The following is an 18,297-nucleotide window of genomic DNA, read 5'->3' as shown; positions in this document are numbered from 1 at the left end:
GTACAAACAACTCAAGGTGATTGAAGAACCAGGAGAGTAAGAAAGGGCAAATTACCTAATGAAGAGATAGAATGTCTCTTACCTGTAACAAGCGGCTGACTTATCTGTTATAATCGGCACCTACCCTAAAGTAACCGGTTTGTAGGGGCATGGGTACATGGAACAGTGAGGCAGCATGTGCCAGGCCACTCCTTATAGACTCCAGAAGGCATGAGATTCCCACACCCTTTCTTAATTACGAAAGACAAATTAGAGGAGAACCCAGTACTTAGATTCTACCCATTCTGAGGTATTAAATGCATAAAGATTAGTTGTGTCCAAGTAGCATGCAATAGAAATATTTTTAAACCAACATGGGTAAGTGTTAAGATCTTTAGAAATCAAAATATTTATTCACATAATTTTAAATTAAAGTCAAAGGTAATCTTCTGTGGTAATGATCTGAGTGCAAATGATGCTGGCTTTCTTCACATTCATATCCTTTGTTCAGTTGTTCTTGAACAAGTCGATGCAGCTCTGCAGGAAGGAGATGTTGTTCCTGGCATGCTTTATTTCCAGTTCAGACATTTCAATCAGATTCTTCCTAAATGCTGCCACTCTCTTTTGTTTGAAATTGATTAGCTCTTCTTTTGCAGATTCAGAAAGCTGTTCAAATTTCTGGCAGTATTCCTGCTGGTATGCCTCAGCCAGCTTGACGTCTTTGCTTTTTAACCAGGCCTTATCCAGCGCCTTGTTTGAATTCTCATAGTCAATGAGGGCTTCGGTGCGTCTATATAAGAGATCCTTAGCAGCCTCTATGTTGAGCATGTAGTATCGGAGGAGCTCTGTCAGCTTTAAGTCTTCATCTGAGGAGACTCGACTCTCTACTTTCCTAAGTTTTTCAGGTAGCTCAGCCACCTTCAGTAGGTACTTTCTGATGACCGTGGGCTCTTCTAAAGCCAGGCTATGCAAGCAGGCTGCGGTGAGGATGTAACCGTCTGCTACATTTTTATTAGCGCTGGTCATTCTGTCAGCCTTTGCAAAGGAACCCTTGATCCTATCATAATAGTTACTGAGGAAATGCTTCTCTTGTTCAAAGAAGTCATCTACCTCCATAACTCCTGAAAAAAGGACTTCATCAGTGCTTTCACCACACTTTTGAAAAAGCCACCAAACATCTCTTTGGTATTTTTCTGCCTAACACTTAGATCTTGATCATATTCCAGGAAAATGTGAAAGTTGCAATCATTACTGAGAACAGGGTGAGAGGAGAGCCGCTGAAGAGAGACTTCACGGGAAGACACAGTCTTCTTGAAGACCACGAGATACTCAGCTTCCAGCTCTTGCTTCATCTTGGCAAATTCTTCTTTGGTCATAAACCCTTCACCCTCTCCCAGTTTCTGCATCTTCTCTCAAGGGCCATTGAAGTCAGGCTTTGCAGGTGCGGGCGGAATAATAAGCCCAGCGTAGTCTGTAGTTTCAATAAGAGTGTCATGTAGCCACACAAAATCTTCATGTTGCCTTGTAACAGAAAACTCTGGGCTCTGAAACGTGGGCAGCGTGGTCGTGGTGTGTACTGTAAATTTGACTTTATCTCTCTCACTGAGTGCATAAGGTATGTCAGTCTGAAGCAAGGGATCAACATTCATGTCCACCGATACAGATCTCAGCTTGCTGTGTTCCTCCTCCTGCTGCTGCAGCAACTTGGGAACTGTGGCCATGGCAACGCGGGCCTCGAGTGTGGCTGCCTGGCCTGGCTCCGAGCCACACTGAAGCCGACTGCAGGCTGCCACGGGGACGCGGTGCCCCTGACACTCTCCCAGCGAGGCGCGTCTCAAGAAAGCAGGACTTGCATTCTTTTTTTTTTTGCGGTATGAGGGCCTCTCACTGTTGTGGTCTCTCCCGTTGCGGAGTACAGGCTCCGGACGCGCAGGCTCAGCGGCCATGGCTCACGGGCCCAGCCGCTCGGCGGCATGTGGGATCTTCCCGGACCGGGGCACGAACCCGTGTACCCTGCATCGGCAGGTGGACTCTCAACCACTGCGCCACCAGGGAAGCACAGGACTTGCATTCTTAAATCAGAATCCCAGGGCACTTTCCTTCCCTGTTGAAGTTAAACCAGCCCTGGTGGGTTTCAGTTAATCGTTGCAAATCTGTTTCTGTTAACGGTTGCAAATCTGGGCTTTGGACTTTCATACAACTGTTCCCCCCTGGGATTGCACCGCTATAGACTCCAAACTCACTTTAATTTTCATCCTTGAATCAGAGCTCTAGTGAACCTGGAAAACCATCTAATCCAGTGCCTCATCTTGTAGAAGAGGAAACTGAGGCGCAGAGAAGGGAAATAGTTTGTCCAAGATGAAGCAATCAGTTTATTCAAGAGTTAAGACTTCAATCCCAGTTTCTTCCTGTGGGTTCAGTCTCTTTATAAATGTGAGTATTTTCCAGGTGTTTTGGGAGGCTTGAAGCAGCTTTTGTTTCTCCAAGTGGTGAGAATTTTGAGGACTTTCTGAGGCAGAGAGAAATAGGAGACCTTTCTGTAGCAACCATTTGAAAAACCTTTTGAAGGAGAGTTGCCGTAAGCACCTGTTTAGGAATCCCCAAGTATCTGAAAGGTAAGCCTTAGAAACTCTCAGGTACGCATTCTCAAAGGACTACAACACATAATGCCTCGGGAGAAAGAGTCATTTTAAAGGACACATTTCAGTATATGGGCTTTCATGTTGGGCTTGCCTTCCCAATTATATTCTTCTCAGAGGCACATGTTAAAATGAGACAGTCCTCAGTATCCCATGGCTTATGGAAAAAGAAGGCAAGAATGAGGGAAGCCAGCCTTAAACATTTGTTATCTATATAGGGCATTCTCTGTACGCAGAAAATCCACATAAATTTGGCAGAGTGGTAGAACAAAAGAGTGTGGATTGAGAGTCTTAACAGATACTGGTTCAAAGCCTGCCCCAGTTACTTACCTTTATAGACAATTTTCTTTACATCTCTGTTTTCTTTTCTTTTCATTAAAAAAAAATATTTATTTGACTATGCTGGGTTTTAGTTGCAGCACTCGGGATCTTTGTTGCCGTGTGTGGGATCTTCCTTGTGGCATGTGGGGTCTTTAGTTGCAGCATGCGGGATCTTCATTGTGGCATGGGGGATCTTTAGTTGTGGAATGCAGTATCTTTAGTTGTGGCCTGCAGTATCTTTAGTTGCAGCATGCAAACTCTTAGTTGCAGCATATGGGATCTATTTCCCTGACCAGGGATTGAACCCAGGCCCCCTGCATTGGGAGTGCAGAGTCTTAGCCACTGTACCACCAGGGAAGTCCCTAAGTCTCAGTTTTCTTAACTATAAAGTGAATAGAATAATATCTACCTTATTAGCTATGTAACCTTGGACAAGTTCTTTAACCGCTGCGTATGTCAATTATATTGTCTGTAAAATGAGGATAATAGTGAAATGAAAAGCTCTACTTCATAGGTTTTATAATGATTAATAAATTATTATCTATAGCCATGTATGGCACATAATCAGCAGTTGGAAATTATTAGCTATCATTGTTATTGTTATTAATACTACCACCACACAGGGTTGTTGTGGTGGTTAAATTAAATGAGACAGTGTATGTAGAGGTTTTTAAAGAAAACAGGCACTCAGTAAAATGGTAATTATTTTTATTTATATGTAATTAATAACCACAGTAGTGTAAATAGTATTCACAGTAAATGAACCTGCTTACTTATGTTCTAGGTACAGGAGTATTGTTTTGTCATTTGTTTTATGTTTATTTCCTCTGTAATATTTGAGGATAATGCTTGGATTTTTGAATTATAGATTCATCTTCTTTTTGTTAATCTAAAAGCAATGATAATGATTAACATTTATTGAGCCCTTACTACGTGCCAGACCCTGTTCTTTATGTACATAGTCTCAGAAGGATTCAGTAACTTGTTTATGTCTATATAGATAGCAAGTGATAGAACTGGGATTTGAACTCCGGCAATCTGATTTCAGAGTCTTGCTTTCTTGACTTTTACTATTCTGCCTGCCTTAAAAAATGTTTACCATTGGGGGCTTCCATTTCTTAGCAGTAGAATTATAATATCCTAGAGCCAAACGGTATTTAAGAATTTGTCATGGGTTTATAGTATACATCAGGCATAATAAAAATGTTCGTAACTTTTGACCTGACAGATCCACTTTTAGGAACCTATCCTAAGGAAATAATCCAAAACACAGGCAAAGTTTTATCACAGTGTCATTTGATCACAATGTCATTTCTTATATAATGTAATGTAATATCATGTCATATCATATAATACTTTAAAGCGATCTAAACATCTAGCCACAGAAATGATCAGTAAAATATTGTGTATCTACTTGATGAATGCAGCTCTTAGTAATTGTAAACAGTGATGCTGTTTGGAACTTTGTAAGAAAACAGATGCTGAATGTGAACACATGAGAAGGTAAATAATAACTATTTTCTTTTTCCTTCTTGTATACCAATTTTTAATTTCCTTGCTCTGGCAAGGTTAATAGGACAAAGGGATTCTCAATTCTGTTATATGTTAGGATTTGAGAAATTTGGGTAATTTCTAAAGGTTGAATCTTCTCTAGCTGATAGAAATTCTCTAGGTTATCTTTGCTTTACTTAGCAAGTAGATCTGGCCCCATGCTAGACACTCAGGGAGAGTCAAGAGATAAAAAGGCCTGAATCTGCTGGTGAGGTGCTCACAGTTTTGTTAGGGACAGGCTGGCAGCCTGGAAGCAGAGTACTATGTGTAGAAATAGAGAAGGGGTGGGCAGCAGGAATAGATGACTTTGTGTACAGGCACTGAGGGGGCCCAAGGACTGGAGGCACAATGTGAGTCAGGTTGGCTGAGAAAAGGCTTTTTAGGGGAGGTGAACCTTGGACTAGACCTTGAAGGAAATTATGGATCAAAACTAGTTGCTTTTCTTGTGGTACACATATACAGTGGAATATTACTCAGCCATAAAAAGGAATGAAATTGGGTCATTTGTAGAGATGTGGATGGATCTAGAGACTGTCATATAGAGTGAAGTAAGTCAGAAAGCGAAAAACAAATATTCTATATTAACGCATATATGTGGAATCTAGAAAAATGGTATAGATGATCTTATTTGCAAAACAGAAATAGAGACACAGATGTAGAGAACAAACGTATGGACACCAAGAGGGGGAAGGGGGGGTGGGATGAATTGGGAGATTGTGATTGACATATATACACTATTGATACTATGTATAAAATAGATAACTAATGAGAACCTACTGTATAGCTCAGGGAACTCTACTCAGTGCTCTGTGGTGACCTAAATGGGAAGGAAATCCAAAAAAGAGGGGATATATAGCTGATTCACTTTGCTGTACAGTAGAAACTAATACAACACTGTAAAGCAACTACACTCCAATAAAAATTTAAAAGAAATAATAAAAACTAATTATAATAAAAAACTGGTTCGTTTTCAGAACAGAAGAAGAGCACCATGGGGCAAAGTCCCAGAGACTGCAGTGACCATATGTTGTGGACAAAATAAATGTCTATTTTAATTGGAATGGAAGGGCCACCTTGGGAAGATCAAGGGGTGAGTTTAGCTTTTCTTTTTAAAAATACAAGATCATTTAAGCACAGATAGTGGCTGATCATCTTGTTCTGGGCTTTCAATATCCCAGACTCAAGGATATTGAATTTTATTTTCAGTTATCTTTTTAAAAATAATTAATTAATTAATTTTTGGCTGCGTTGGGTCTTTGTTGCTGCGCATGTGCTTTCTCTAGTTGTGGCGTGCAGGCTTCTCATTGCAGTGGCTTCTCTTGTTGCAGAGCATGGGCTCTAGGCATGAGGGCTTCAGTAGTTGTGGCTCGTGGGCTTTAGAGCACAGGCTCAGTAGTTGTGGCGAACGGACTTTGTTGCTCCACAGCATGTGGGATCTTCCCGGACCAGGGCTCGAACCCATGTCCCCTGCGTTGGCAGGCGGATTCTTAGCCACTGCGCCACCAGGGAAGTCCCTCAGTTATCTTTCTCTTAACCATTTTTAGGAGTACGTGTTTGAGATGGGTACTGTGTCAAGAAGGTAAGAATCAGGACAAAAAGAAATAACTTAGGATGGAAAGAAGCCTTTTTATTGTACTGAGAAGAAGCTATAAGGGAATGCTTTTTGTAAATTAATAAGTGCTTCTGTGAGCACTGAAGTGAGGTCACCTGGAGCAAGTAGATATTCGTGAGAAGAGTCAAAGCTTAAGGGTCAACTGACAAACTGGTCATCCCCAGAATTTCAGAAAATGAAAGTTGGTAGAATGATAGATAATGATAGAATGATAATCATTTTCATTTAGAAAATGAAGAATGATAATCAGGAGGTATTGTAAAGCCCTTCAAGATCCTTCGTAAAGGCTATTGGCTGACCCGTTTGAATCAAGATACCAATAACCTTGGCTCCATTGTGATAGAGACTTATGGTGTCCACCCATATCTGGTTTTCTTCTGCTGGGCACACTGGAGAATTATATTTCTTCATCCCTTGCATTTAGGTAGGGACATATGAATAGTTCTGACCAATGGGCTTTGAGTGGAAGTGATGTGCATATCACTTTTAGGCCAGAGCATTTAATTGCTGGTATGAGACTCATCATCTTTCCCTCTCCTTGCCTGAGTAACTGAAAAGGTCATGGATTTCAGATAGTATAACTACAAGATGGTGGAACCTTAATATCTTGGGTCCATGAGTGATTATGTGGAGCAGAAGTCGTCCCCAGTCTCAGGCCCTGACCTGAGAGATTTGGTGTTGTTTGTTACCGTAGCATATACAAGCCTGTCCTGACAAATATATTCATCCTGCACATTTCTCTCCCTATTCTTTTTTTTTTTTTTAGCATCTTTATTGGAGTAAAGTTGCTTTATATTGCTGTGTTCGTTGCTGCTGTATAACAAAGTGAATCAGCTATATGTATACATATATCCCCATATCCCCTCCCTCTCCCTCCCACCCTCCTATCCCACCCCTCTAGGTGGTCACAAAGCACCAAGCTGATGTCCCTGTGCTATGCGGCTGCTTTCCACTAGCTGTCTATTTTACTTTGGGTTGTGTATACATGTCAATGCCACTCTCTCACTTCGTCCCAGCATACCCTTCCCCCTCCCCGTGTCCTCAAGGCCATTCTCTACATCTGCGTCTTTATCTTGTCCTGCCCCTAGGTTCTTCAGAACCATTTTTTTTTGATTCCATAAATATGCGTTAGCATAAGGTATTTGTTTCTCTCTTTCTGACTTACTTCACTCTGTATGACAGACTCTAGGTCCATCCACCTCACTACACATAACTCAGTTTCGTTTCTTTTTACGGCTGAGTAATATTCCATTGTATATATGTGCCACATCTTCTTTATCCATTCATCTGTCGATGGACACTTAGGTTGCTTCCATGTCCTGGCTATTGTAAATAGGGCTGCAATGAACATTGCGGTACATGACTTTTTGAATTATGGTTTTCTCAGGATATATGCTCAGTAATGGGATTCCTGGGTCATATGGTAGTTCTATTTTTTGTTTTTTAAGGAACTTCCATACTGTTCTCCATAGTGGCTGTATTTACATTCCCACCAACAATACAAGAGGGTTCCCTTTTCTCCACACCGTCTCCAGCATTTATTGTTTGTAGATTTTTTGATGATGGTCATTCTGACTGGTGTGAGGTAGTACCTCATTGTAGTTTTGACTTGCATTTCTCTAATAATTAGTGATGTTGAGCATCTTTTGATGTGTCTCTTGGCCATCTGTATGTCTTCTTTGGAGAAATGTCTATTTAGGTCTTCTGCCCATTTTTAGATTGGGTTGTTTGTATTTTTGATATTGAACTTCATGAGCAGTTTTTATATTTTGGAGTTTAATCCTTTGTCCGTTGCTCCATTTGCACATATTTTCTTCCATTCTGAGGGTTGTCTTTTGGTCTTGTTTATGGTTTACTTTGCTGTTCAAAAGCTTTAAGTTTCATTAGGTCCCATTTGTTTGTTTTTGTTTTTATTTCCATTTCTTTAGGAGGTGGGTCAGAAAGGATCTTGCTGTGATTTATGTCATAGAGTGTTCTGCCTGTGTTTTCCTCTAAGAGTTTTATAGTGTCTGGACTTAAATTTAGGTCTTTAATCCATTTTGAGATTATTTTTATGTATAGTGTTAGGGAGTGTTCTAATTTAATTCTTTCACATGTAGCTGTCCAGTTTTTCCAGCACCACTTATTGAAGAGGCTGTCTTTTCTCCATTGTATATCCTTTGCTCCTTTATCAAAGATAAGGTGACTATATGTGCATGGGCTTATCTCTGTGCTTTCTATCCTGTTCTATTGATCTATATTTCTGTTTTTGTGCCAGTACCATACTGTCTTGATTACTGTAGCTTTGTAGTATTGTCTGAAGTCAGGGAGCCTGATTCCTCCAGCTCCGTTTTTCTTTCTCATGATTGCTTTGCCTATTCGGGGTCTTTTGTGTTTCCATACAAATTGTGAAATGCTTTGTTCTATTTCTGTGAAAAATGCCAGTGGTAGTTTGATAGGGATTGCATTGAATTTGTAGATTGCTTTGGGTAGTAGAGTCATTTTCACAGTGTTGTTTCTTCCAATCCAAGAACGTGGTATATCTCTCCATCTATTTGTATCATCTTCAATTTCTTTCATCAGTGTCTTATATTTTTCTGCTTACAGGTCTTTTGTCTCCTTAGGTAGGTTTATTGCTAGATATTTTATTCTTTTTGTTGCAATGGTAAATGGGAGTATTTTCTTAATTTCACTTTCAGATTTTTCATCATTAGTGTATAGGAATGCAAGAGATTTCTGTGCATTAATTGTGTATCCTTCTACTTTACCAAATTCATTGATTAGCTCTAGTAGTTTTCTGGTAGCATCTTTAGGATTCTCTCTGCATAGTATCATGTCATCTACAAACAGTGACAGCTTTACTTCTTCTTTTCTGATTTGGATTCCTTTTATTTCTTTTTCTTCTCTGATTGCTGTGGCTAAAACTTCCACAACTGTGTTGAATAAGAGTGATGAGAGTGGGCAACCTTGTCTTGTTCCTGATCTTAGTGGAAATGGTTTCAGTTTTTCACCATTGAGAATGATGTTGGCTGTGGGTTTGTCATATATGGCCTTTATTATGTTGAGGAAAGTTCCTTCTATACCTACTTTCTGGACAGTTTTTATCATAAAGGGGTGTTGAATTTTGTCGAAAGCTTTTTCTGCATCTATTGAGATTATCATGTGGTTTTTATCCCTCAGTTTGTTAATATGGTGTATCCATTGATTGATTTGCATATATGGAAGAATCCTTGCATTCCTGGGCTAAACCCCACTTAATCATGGTGTATGATCCTTTAATGTGTTGCTGGATTCTGTTTGATAGCATTTTGTTGAGGATTTTTGCATCTATGTTCATCAGTGATATTGGCCTGTAGTTTTCTTTTTTTGTGACATCTTTGTCTGGTTTTGGTATCAGGATGATGGTGGCCTCATAGAATGAGTTTGGGAGTGTTTCTCTCTCTTATGTATTTTGGAAGAGTTTGAGAAGGGTAGGTGTTAGCTCTTCTCTAAATGTTTGATAGTATTTGCCTGTGAATCCATCTGGTCCTGGGCTTTTGTTTGTTGGAAGATTTTTAATCACAGTCTCAATTTCAGTGCTTGTGATTGGTCTGTTTATATTTTCTATTTCTTCCTGGTTCAGTCTTGGAAGGTTGTGCTTTTCTAAGAATTTGTCCATTTCTTCTAGGTTGTCCATTTTATTGGCATATAGTTGCTTGTAGTAATCTCTCATGATCCTTTATATTTCTGCGGTGTCAGTTGTTACTTCTTGTTTTTCATTTCTAATTCTGTTGATTTGAGTCTTCTCCTGTTTTTTCTGGATGAACCTGGCTAGTGGTTTATCAATTTTGTTTATCTTTTCCAAGAACCAGCTTTTAGTTTTATTGATCCTTGCTTTCGTTTCCTTCATTTCTTTTTCATTTATTTCTGATCTGATCTTTATGATTTCTTTCCTTCTGCTAACTTTGGGTTTTCTTCTGTTCTTCTTTCTCTAATGCATTAGGTGTAAGGCTGGGTTGTTTATTTGAGATTTTTCTTGTTACTTGAGGTAGTATTGTAGTGCTATAAACTTCCCTCTTAGAACTGCTTTTGCTGCATTCCATAGGTTTTGGGCCGTTGCATTTTCATTGTCATTTGTTTCTAGGTATTTTATGATTTCCTCTTTGATTTCTTCAGTGATCTCTTGGTTATTTAGTAGTGTATTGTTTACCCTCCATGTGTTTATATTTTTTACAGTTTTTTTTACTGTAATTGATATCCAGTCTCATAGCATTGTGGTTCGAAAAGATACTTGATACAATTTCAGTTTTCTTAAATTTACCAAGGCTTGATTTGTGACTCAAGATATGATCTATCCTGGAGAATTTTCCATGAGCACTTGAGAAGAAAGTGTATTCTGTTGTTTCTAGATGGAATGTCCTATAAATATCAATTAAGTCCATCCTGTTTAATGTGTCATTTAAAGCTTGTGTTTCCTTATTTATTGTCATTTTGGTTGATCTGTCCATTGGTGAAAGTGGGATGTTAAAGTCCCCTACTATTATTGTATTATTGTCGATTTCCCCTTTTATGGCTGTTAGCATTTGCCTTATGTATTGAAGTGCTCCTATGTTGGGTGCAGAAAGATTTACAATTGTTACGTCTTCTTTTTGGATTGATCTGTTGATCATTATGTAGTGTCCTTCTTTGTCTCTTGTAATAGTCTTTATTTTAAAGTCTATTTTGTCTGATATGAGAATTGCTACTTCAGCTTTCTGTTGATTTCCATTTTCATGGAATATCTTTTTCCATCCCCTCACTTTCAGTCTGTATGTGTCTCTAGGTCTGAAGTGGGTCTCTTGTAGACAGCATATATACAGGTCTGGTTTTTGTATCCATTCCGCCAGTCTGTGTCTTTTGGTTGGAGCATTTAATCCATTTGCATTTAAGGTAGTTATCGATATGTATGTTCCTATTACCATTTTCTTAATTGTTTTAGGTTTGTTATTGTAGGTCTTTTCTTTCTCTTGTGTTTCCTGCCTAGAGAAGTTCCTTTAGCATTTGTTGTAAACCTGGTTTGGTGGTGCTGAACTCTCTCAGCTTTTGCTTGTCTGTAAAGGTTTTAATTTCTCTGTTGAATCTGAATGAGATCCTTGCTGGGTAGAGTAATCTTGTTTGTAGGTTTTTCCCTTTCATCACTTTAAATATGTCCTGACACTCCCTTCTGGCTTGCAGAGTTTCTGCTGAAAGATCAGCTGTTAACCTTATGGGGATTCCCTTGTATGTTATTTGTTGTTTTTCCCTTGCTGCTTGTAATATTTTTTCTTTGTATTTAATTTTTTTTTTAACATCTTTATTGGGGTATAATTGCTTTACAATGGTGTGTAAGTTTCTGCTTTATAACAAAGTGAATCAGTTATACATATACATATGTTCCCATATCTCTTCCATCTTGCGTCTCCCTCCCTCCCACCCTCCCTATCCCACCCCTCCAGGCTGTCACAAAGCACCAAGCCAATCTCCCTGTGCCATGCGGCTGCTTCCAACTAGCTATCTACCTTACTACGTTTGTTAGTGTGTATATGTCCATGACTCTCTCTCGCCCTGTCACAGCTCACCCTTCCCCCTCCCCATAACCACATGTCCGTTCTCTAGGAGGTCTGCGTCTTTATTCCTGCCTTACCCCTAGGTTCTTCATGACATTTTTTTTCTTAAATTCCATATATATGTGTTAGCATATGGTATTTGTCTTTTTCTTTCTGACTTACTTCACTCTGTATGACAGACTCTAGGTCTATCCACCTCATTACAAATAGCTCAATTTCGTTTCTTTTTATGGCTGAGTAATATTCCATTGTATATATGTGCCACATCTTCTTTATCCATTCATCCGATGATGGGCACTTAGGTTGTTTCCATCTCCGGGCTATTGTAAATAGAGCTGCAATGAACATTTTGGTACATGACTCTTTTTGAATTTCGGTTTTCTCAGGGTATATGCCCAGTAGTGGGATTGCTGGGTCATATGGTAGTTCTATTTGTAGCTTTTTAAGGAACCTCCATACTGTTCTCCATAGTGGCTGAACCAATTCACATTCCCACCAGCAGTGCAAGAGTGTTACCTTTTCTCCACACCCTCTCCAGCATTTATTGTTTCTAGATTTTTTGATGATGGACATTCTGACTGGTGTGAGATGATATCTCATTGTAGTTTTGATTTGCATTTCTCTAATGATTAATGATGTTGAGCATTCTCTCATGTGTTTGTTGGCAGTCTGTATATCTTCTTTGGAGAAATGTCTATTTAGGTCTTCTGCCCATTTTTGGATTGGGTTGTTTGTTTTTTTGTTATTGAGCTGCATGAGCTGCTTGTAAATTTTGGAGATTAATCCTTTGTCGGTTACTTCATTTGCAAATATTTTCTCCCATTCTGAGGGTTGTCTTTTGGTGTTGTTTATGGTTTCCTTTGCTGTGCAAAAGCTTTGAAGTTTCATTAGGTCCCATTTGTTTATTTTTGTTTTTATTTCCATTACTCTAGGAGGTGGGTCAGAAAGGATCTTGCTGTGATTTATGTCATAGAATGTTCTGCCTATGTTTTCCTCTAAGAGTTTGATAGTTTCTGGCCTTATATTTAGGTCTTTAATCCATTTTGAGCTTATTTTTGTGTATGGTGTTAGGGAGTGATCTAATCTCATACTTTTACATGTACCTGTCCAGTTTTCCCAGCACCACTTATTGAAGAGGCTGTCCTTTCTCCACTGTACATTCCTGCCACCTTTATCAAAGATAAGGTGTCCATATGTGCATGGGTTTATCTCTGGGCTTTCTATCGTGTTCCATTGATCTATCTTTCTGTTTTTGTGCCAGTACCATACCGTCTTGATAACTGTAGCTTTGTAGTATAGTCTGAAGTCAGGGAGCCTGATTCCTCCAGTTCCTTTTTTTGTTCTCAAGATTGCTTTGGCTATTCGGGGTCTTTTGTGTTTCCATACAAATTGCAAAATTTTTTGTTCTAGTTCTGTGAAAAATGCCAGTGGTAGTTTGATAGGGATTGCATTGAATCTATAGATTGCTTTGGGTAGTAGAGTCATTTTCACAATGTTGATTCTTCCAATCCAAGAACATGGTATATCTCTCCATCTATTTGTATCATCTTTAATTTCTTTCATCAGTGTCTTATAATTTTCTGCATACAGGTCTTTTGTCTCCTTAGGTAGGTTTATTCCTAGATATTTTATTCTTTTTGTTGCAATGGTAAATGGGAGTGTTTTCTTGATTTCACTTTCAGATTTTTCATCATTAGTATATAGGAATGCCAGAGATTTCTGTGCATTAATTTTGTATCCTGCCACTTTACCAAATTCATTGATTAGCTCTAGTAGTTTTCTGGTAGCATCTTTAGGATTCTCTATGTATAGGATCATGTCATCTGCAAACAGTGACAGCTTTACTTCTTCTTTTCCGATTTGGATTCCTTTTATTTCTTTTTCTTCTCTGATTGCTGTGGCTAAAACTTCCAAAACTATGTTGAATAAGAGTGGTGAGAGTGGGCAACCTTGTCTTGTTTCTGATCTTAGTGGAAATGCTTTCAGTTTTTCACCATTGAGGATGATGTTTGCTGTGGGCTTGTCATATATGGCCTTTATTATGTTGAGGAAAGTTCCCTCTATGCCTACTTTCTGCAGGGTTTTTATCATAAATCGGTGTTGAATTTTGTCAAAAGCTTTCTCTGCATCTATTGAGATGATCATGTGGTTTTTCTTCTTCAATTTGTTAATATGGTTTATCACATTGATAGATTTGCATATATTGAAGAATCCTTGCATTCCTGGAATAAACCCCACTTGATCATGGTGTATGATCCTTTTAATGTGCTGTTGGATTCTGTTTGCTAGTATTTTGTTGAGGATTTTTGCATCTATGTTCATCAGTGATATTGGCCTGTAGTTTTCTTTCTTTGTGACATCCTTGTCTGGTTTTGGTATCAAGGTGATGGTGGCCTCGTAGAAGGAGTTTGGGAGTGTTCCTCCCTCTGCTATATTTTGGAAGAGTTTGAGAAGGATAGGTGTTAGCTCTTCTCTAAATGTTTGATAGAATTCGCCTGTGAAGCCATCTGGTCCTGGGCTTTTCTTTGTTGGAAGATTTTTAATCACAGTTTCAATTTCAGTGCTTGTGATTGGTCTGTTCATATTTTCTATTTCTTCCTGATTCAGTCTTGGCAGGTTGTGCCTTTCTAAGAATTTGTCCATTTCTTCCAGGTTGTCCATTTTATTGGCATAGAGCTGCTTGTAGTAATCTCTCATGATCTTTTGTATTTCTGCAGTGTCAGTTGTTACTTCTCCTTTTTCATTTCTAATTCTATTGATTTGAGTCTTCTCCCTTTTTTTCTTGATGAGTCTGGCTAGTGGTTTATCTATTTTGTTTATCTTCTCAAAGAACCAGCTTTTAGTTTTATTGATCTTTGCTATCGTTTCCTTTATTTCTTTTTCATATATTTCTGATCTGATTTTTATGATTTCTTTCCTTCTGCTAACTTTGGGGTTTTTTTGTTCTTCTTTCTCTAATTGCTTTAGGTGCAAGGTTAGGTTGTTTATTCGAGATGTTTCCTGTTTCTTAAGGTGGGCTTGTATTGCTATAAACTTCCCCCTTAGAAATGGTTTTGCTGCATCCCACAGGTTTTGGGTCGTTGTGTCTCCATTGTCATTTGTTTCTAGGTATTTTTTGATTTCCTCTTTGATTTCTTCAGTGATCACTTCATTATTAAGTAGTGTATTGTTTAGCCTCCATGTGTTTGTATTTTTTACAGATCTTTTCCTGTAATTGATATCTAGTCTCATGGCATTGTGGTCAGAAAAGATACTTGATACAATTTCAATTTTCTTAAATTTGCCAAGGCTTGATTTGTGACCCAAGATATGATCTATCCTGGAGAATGTTCCATGAGCACTTGAGAAAAATGTGTATTCTGTTGTTTTTGGATGGAGTGTCCTATAAATATCAATTAAGTCCATCTTGTTTAATGTATCATTTAAAGCTTGTGTTTCCTTATTTATTTTCATTTTGGATGATCTGTCCATAGGTGAAAGTGGAGTGTTTAAGTCCCCTACTATGAATGTGTTACTGTCGATTTCCCCATTTATGGCTGTTAGTATTTGCCTTATGTATTGAGGTGCTCCTATGTTGGGTGCATAAATATTTACAATTGTTATATCTTCTTCTTGGATCGATCCCTTGATCATTATGTAGTGTCCTTCTTTGTCTCTTTTAATAGTCCTTATTTTAAAGTCTATTTTGTGTGATATGAGAATTGCTACTCCAGCTTTCTTTTGGTTTCCATTTGCATGGAGTATCTTTTTCCATCCCCTTACTTTCAGTCTGTATGTGTCTCTAGGTCTGAAGTGGGTCTCTTGTAGACAGCATATATATGGGTCTTGTTTTTGTATCCATTCAGCTAATCTGTGTCTTTTGGTTGGAGCATTTAGTCCATTTACATTTAAGGTAATTATCGATATGTATGTTCCTATTCCCATTTTCTAAATTGTTTTGGGTTCGTTATTATAGGTCTTTTCCTTCTCTTGTGTTTCTTGCCTAGAGAAGATCCTTTAGCATTTGTTGTAAAGCTGGTTTGGTGGTGCTGAACTCTCTCAGCTTTTGCTTGTCTGTAAAGGTTTTAATTTCTCCATCAAATCTGAATGAGATCCTTGCTGGGTAGAGTAGTCTTGGCTGCAGGTTTTTCTCCTTCATCACTTTCAGTATGTCCTGCCACTCCCTTCTGGCTTGTAGGGTTTCTGCTGAGAGATCAGCTGTTAACCTTATGGGGATTCCCTTATGTGTTATTTGTTGTTTTTCCCTTGCTGCTTTTAATATGCTTTCTTTGTATTTAATTTTTGACAGTTTGATTAATATGTGTCTTGGCGTATTTCTCCTTGTATTTATCCTGTATGGGACTCTCTGTGCTTCCTGGACTTGATTAACTATTTCCTTTCCCATATTAGGGAAGTTTTCAACTATAATCTCTTCAAATATCTTCTCAGTCCCTTTCTTTTTCTCTTCTTCTTCTGGAACCCCTATAATTCGAATGTTGGTGCGTTTAATGTTGTCCCAGAGGTCTCTGAGACTGTCCTCAATTCTTTTCATTCTTTTTTCTTTATTCTGCTCTGCAGTAGTTATTTCCACTATTTTATCTTCCAGGTCACTTATCCGTTCTTCTGCCTCAGTTATTCTGCTATTGATCCCATCTAGAGTACTTTTAATTTCATTTATTGTGTTGTTCATCGTTGCTTGCTTCATCTTTAGTTCTTCTAGGTCCTTGTTAACTGATTCTTGCATTTTGTCCATTCTATTGTCCATTCTATCTCCAAGATTTCGGATCATCCTTACTATCATTATTCTGAATTCTTTTTCAGGTAAGCTGCCTATTTCCTCTTCATTTGTTAGGTCTGGTGCATTTTTATCTTGCTCCTTTATCTGCTGTGTGTTTTTCTGTCTTCTCATTTTGCTTATCTTACTGTGTTTGGGGTCTCCTTTTTGCAGGCTGCAGGTTCGTAGTTCCTGCTGTTTTTGATGTCTGTCCCCAGTGGCTAAGGTTGGTTCAGTGGGTTGTGTAGGTTTCCTGGTGGAGGGGACTAGTGCCTGTGTTGTGGTGGATGAGGCTGGATCTTGTCTCTCTAGTGGGCAGGTTCATGTCTGTTGGTGTGTTTGGGGTGTCTGTGGCCTTATTATTATTTTAGGCAGCCTCTCTGCTAATGGGTGGGGTTGTGTTCCTGTCTTGCTAGTTGTTTGGCATAGGTTGTCCAGCACTGTGGCTTGCTGGTCGTTGAGTGAAGCTGGGTGCTGGTGTTAAGATGGAGGTCTCTGGGAGATTTTCGCCGTTTGATATTATGTGGAGCTGGGAGGTCTCTTGTTGACCAGTGTCCTGAAGTTGGCTCTCCTACTGGTTTTTGAGTAGCTTATTCTGTAGGTTGAAGGAAACACTGGTATGGAAGGAGAGCAGTAAAAGATGGCAGTAGACGCTGTCAATAAAGAGGGTGAACTCAAGCCGGGTACGGTGCTGGGTGGCCGTACTGCAGACGTTCCAACAGGTCCGCCTGGCCAGTGACTGTCCCTGGGACTCCACTTGCCACAGGGCTCTCAGGAGGAATGGCAGCCGTGCGCAGCCTGCTTGGCCTTCTGTGGCGGTGTGGTGACAGGGCGCCCCTGCGGGCCACCTTCTGCACACATCCTTCTGGCGGGCGGAAGGTAGCAGAGCCTCGCTCGCGCGCGTTCACTTGCCGGCCTACACTCGCCCCTTGTATTTAATTTTTGATAGCTTGATTAATATGTGTCTTGGCGTGTTTCTTCTTGGATTTATCCTGTATGGGAGTCTCTGCGCTTCCTGGACTTGATTGACTATTTTCTTTCCCATATTAGGGAAGTTTTCAACTATAATCTCTTCAAATATTTTCTCAGTCCCTTTCTTTTTCTCTTCCTCTGGGACCCCTATAATTCGAATGTTGGTGAGTTTAATGTTGTCCCAGAGGTCTCTGAGACTGTCCTCAATTCTTTTCATTCTTTTTTCTTTATTCTGCTCTGCGGCAGTTATTTCCCCGTTTTTATCTTCCAGGTGACTTATCCGTTCTTCTGCCTCAGTTATTCTGCTATTGATCCCATCTAGAGTATTTTTAATTTTATTTATTGTGTTGTTCATCATTGCTTGCTTCATCTTTAGTTCTTCTAGGTCCTTGTTAAACGTTTCTTGCATTTTCTCTATTCTATTTTCACGATTTTGGATCCTCTTTACTATCATTATTCTGAATTCTTTTTCAGGTAGATTGCCTATTTTCTCTTCATTTGTCAGGTCTGGTGGGTTTTTATCTTGCTCCTTCATCTGCTGTGTGTTTTTCTGTCTTCTCATTTTGCTTATCTTACTGTGTTTGGGGTCTCCTTTTCACAGGCTGCAGGTTCGTAGTTCCTGTTGTTTTTGGTGTCTGCCCCCAGTGGCTATGGTTGTTTCAGTGGGTTATGTAGGCTTTCTGGTGGAGGGGACTGGTGCCTGTGTTCTGGTGGATGAGGCTGGATTGTGTCTTTCTGGTGGGCAGAACTGAGTCCGGTGGTGTGTTTTGGGGTGTTTGTGAACTTATCATGATTTTAGGCAGCCTCTCTGCTATTAGGGTGGGGTTGTGCTCCTGTCTTGCTAGTTGTTTGGCATGGGGTGTCCAGCACGGTAGTTTGCTTGTCATCGAGTGGAGCTGGGTCTTAGTGTTGAGACAGAGATCTCTG

At 39.3% G+C, this 18,297-nt stretch overlaps 1 pseudogene across 1 annotated transcript; it reads right to left on the bottom strand.

Moving 5' to 3' along the window:
- Positions 1-367: 367 nt before the first annotated feature.
- On the bottom strand, positions 368-1,700 carry LOC309820348 (sorting nexin-5-like; annotated as a pseudogene). The gene has a single exon. The product of its transcript is annotated as a sorting nexin-5-like (transcript).
- Between the last annotated feature and the right edge of the window lie 16,597 nt (positions 1,701-18,297).

Source organism: Grampus griseus, assembly GCF_964374135.1.
Source record: "Grampus griseus genome assembly, chromosome: 3".
Classification (NCBI taxonomy): domain Eukaryota; kingdom Metazoa; phylum Chordata; class Mammalia; order Artiodactyla; family Delphinidae; genus Grampus; species Grampus griseus.
This window is presented reverse-complemented; position numbering and strand designations above follow the sequence as displayed.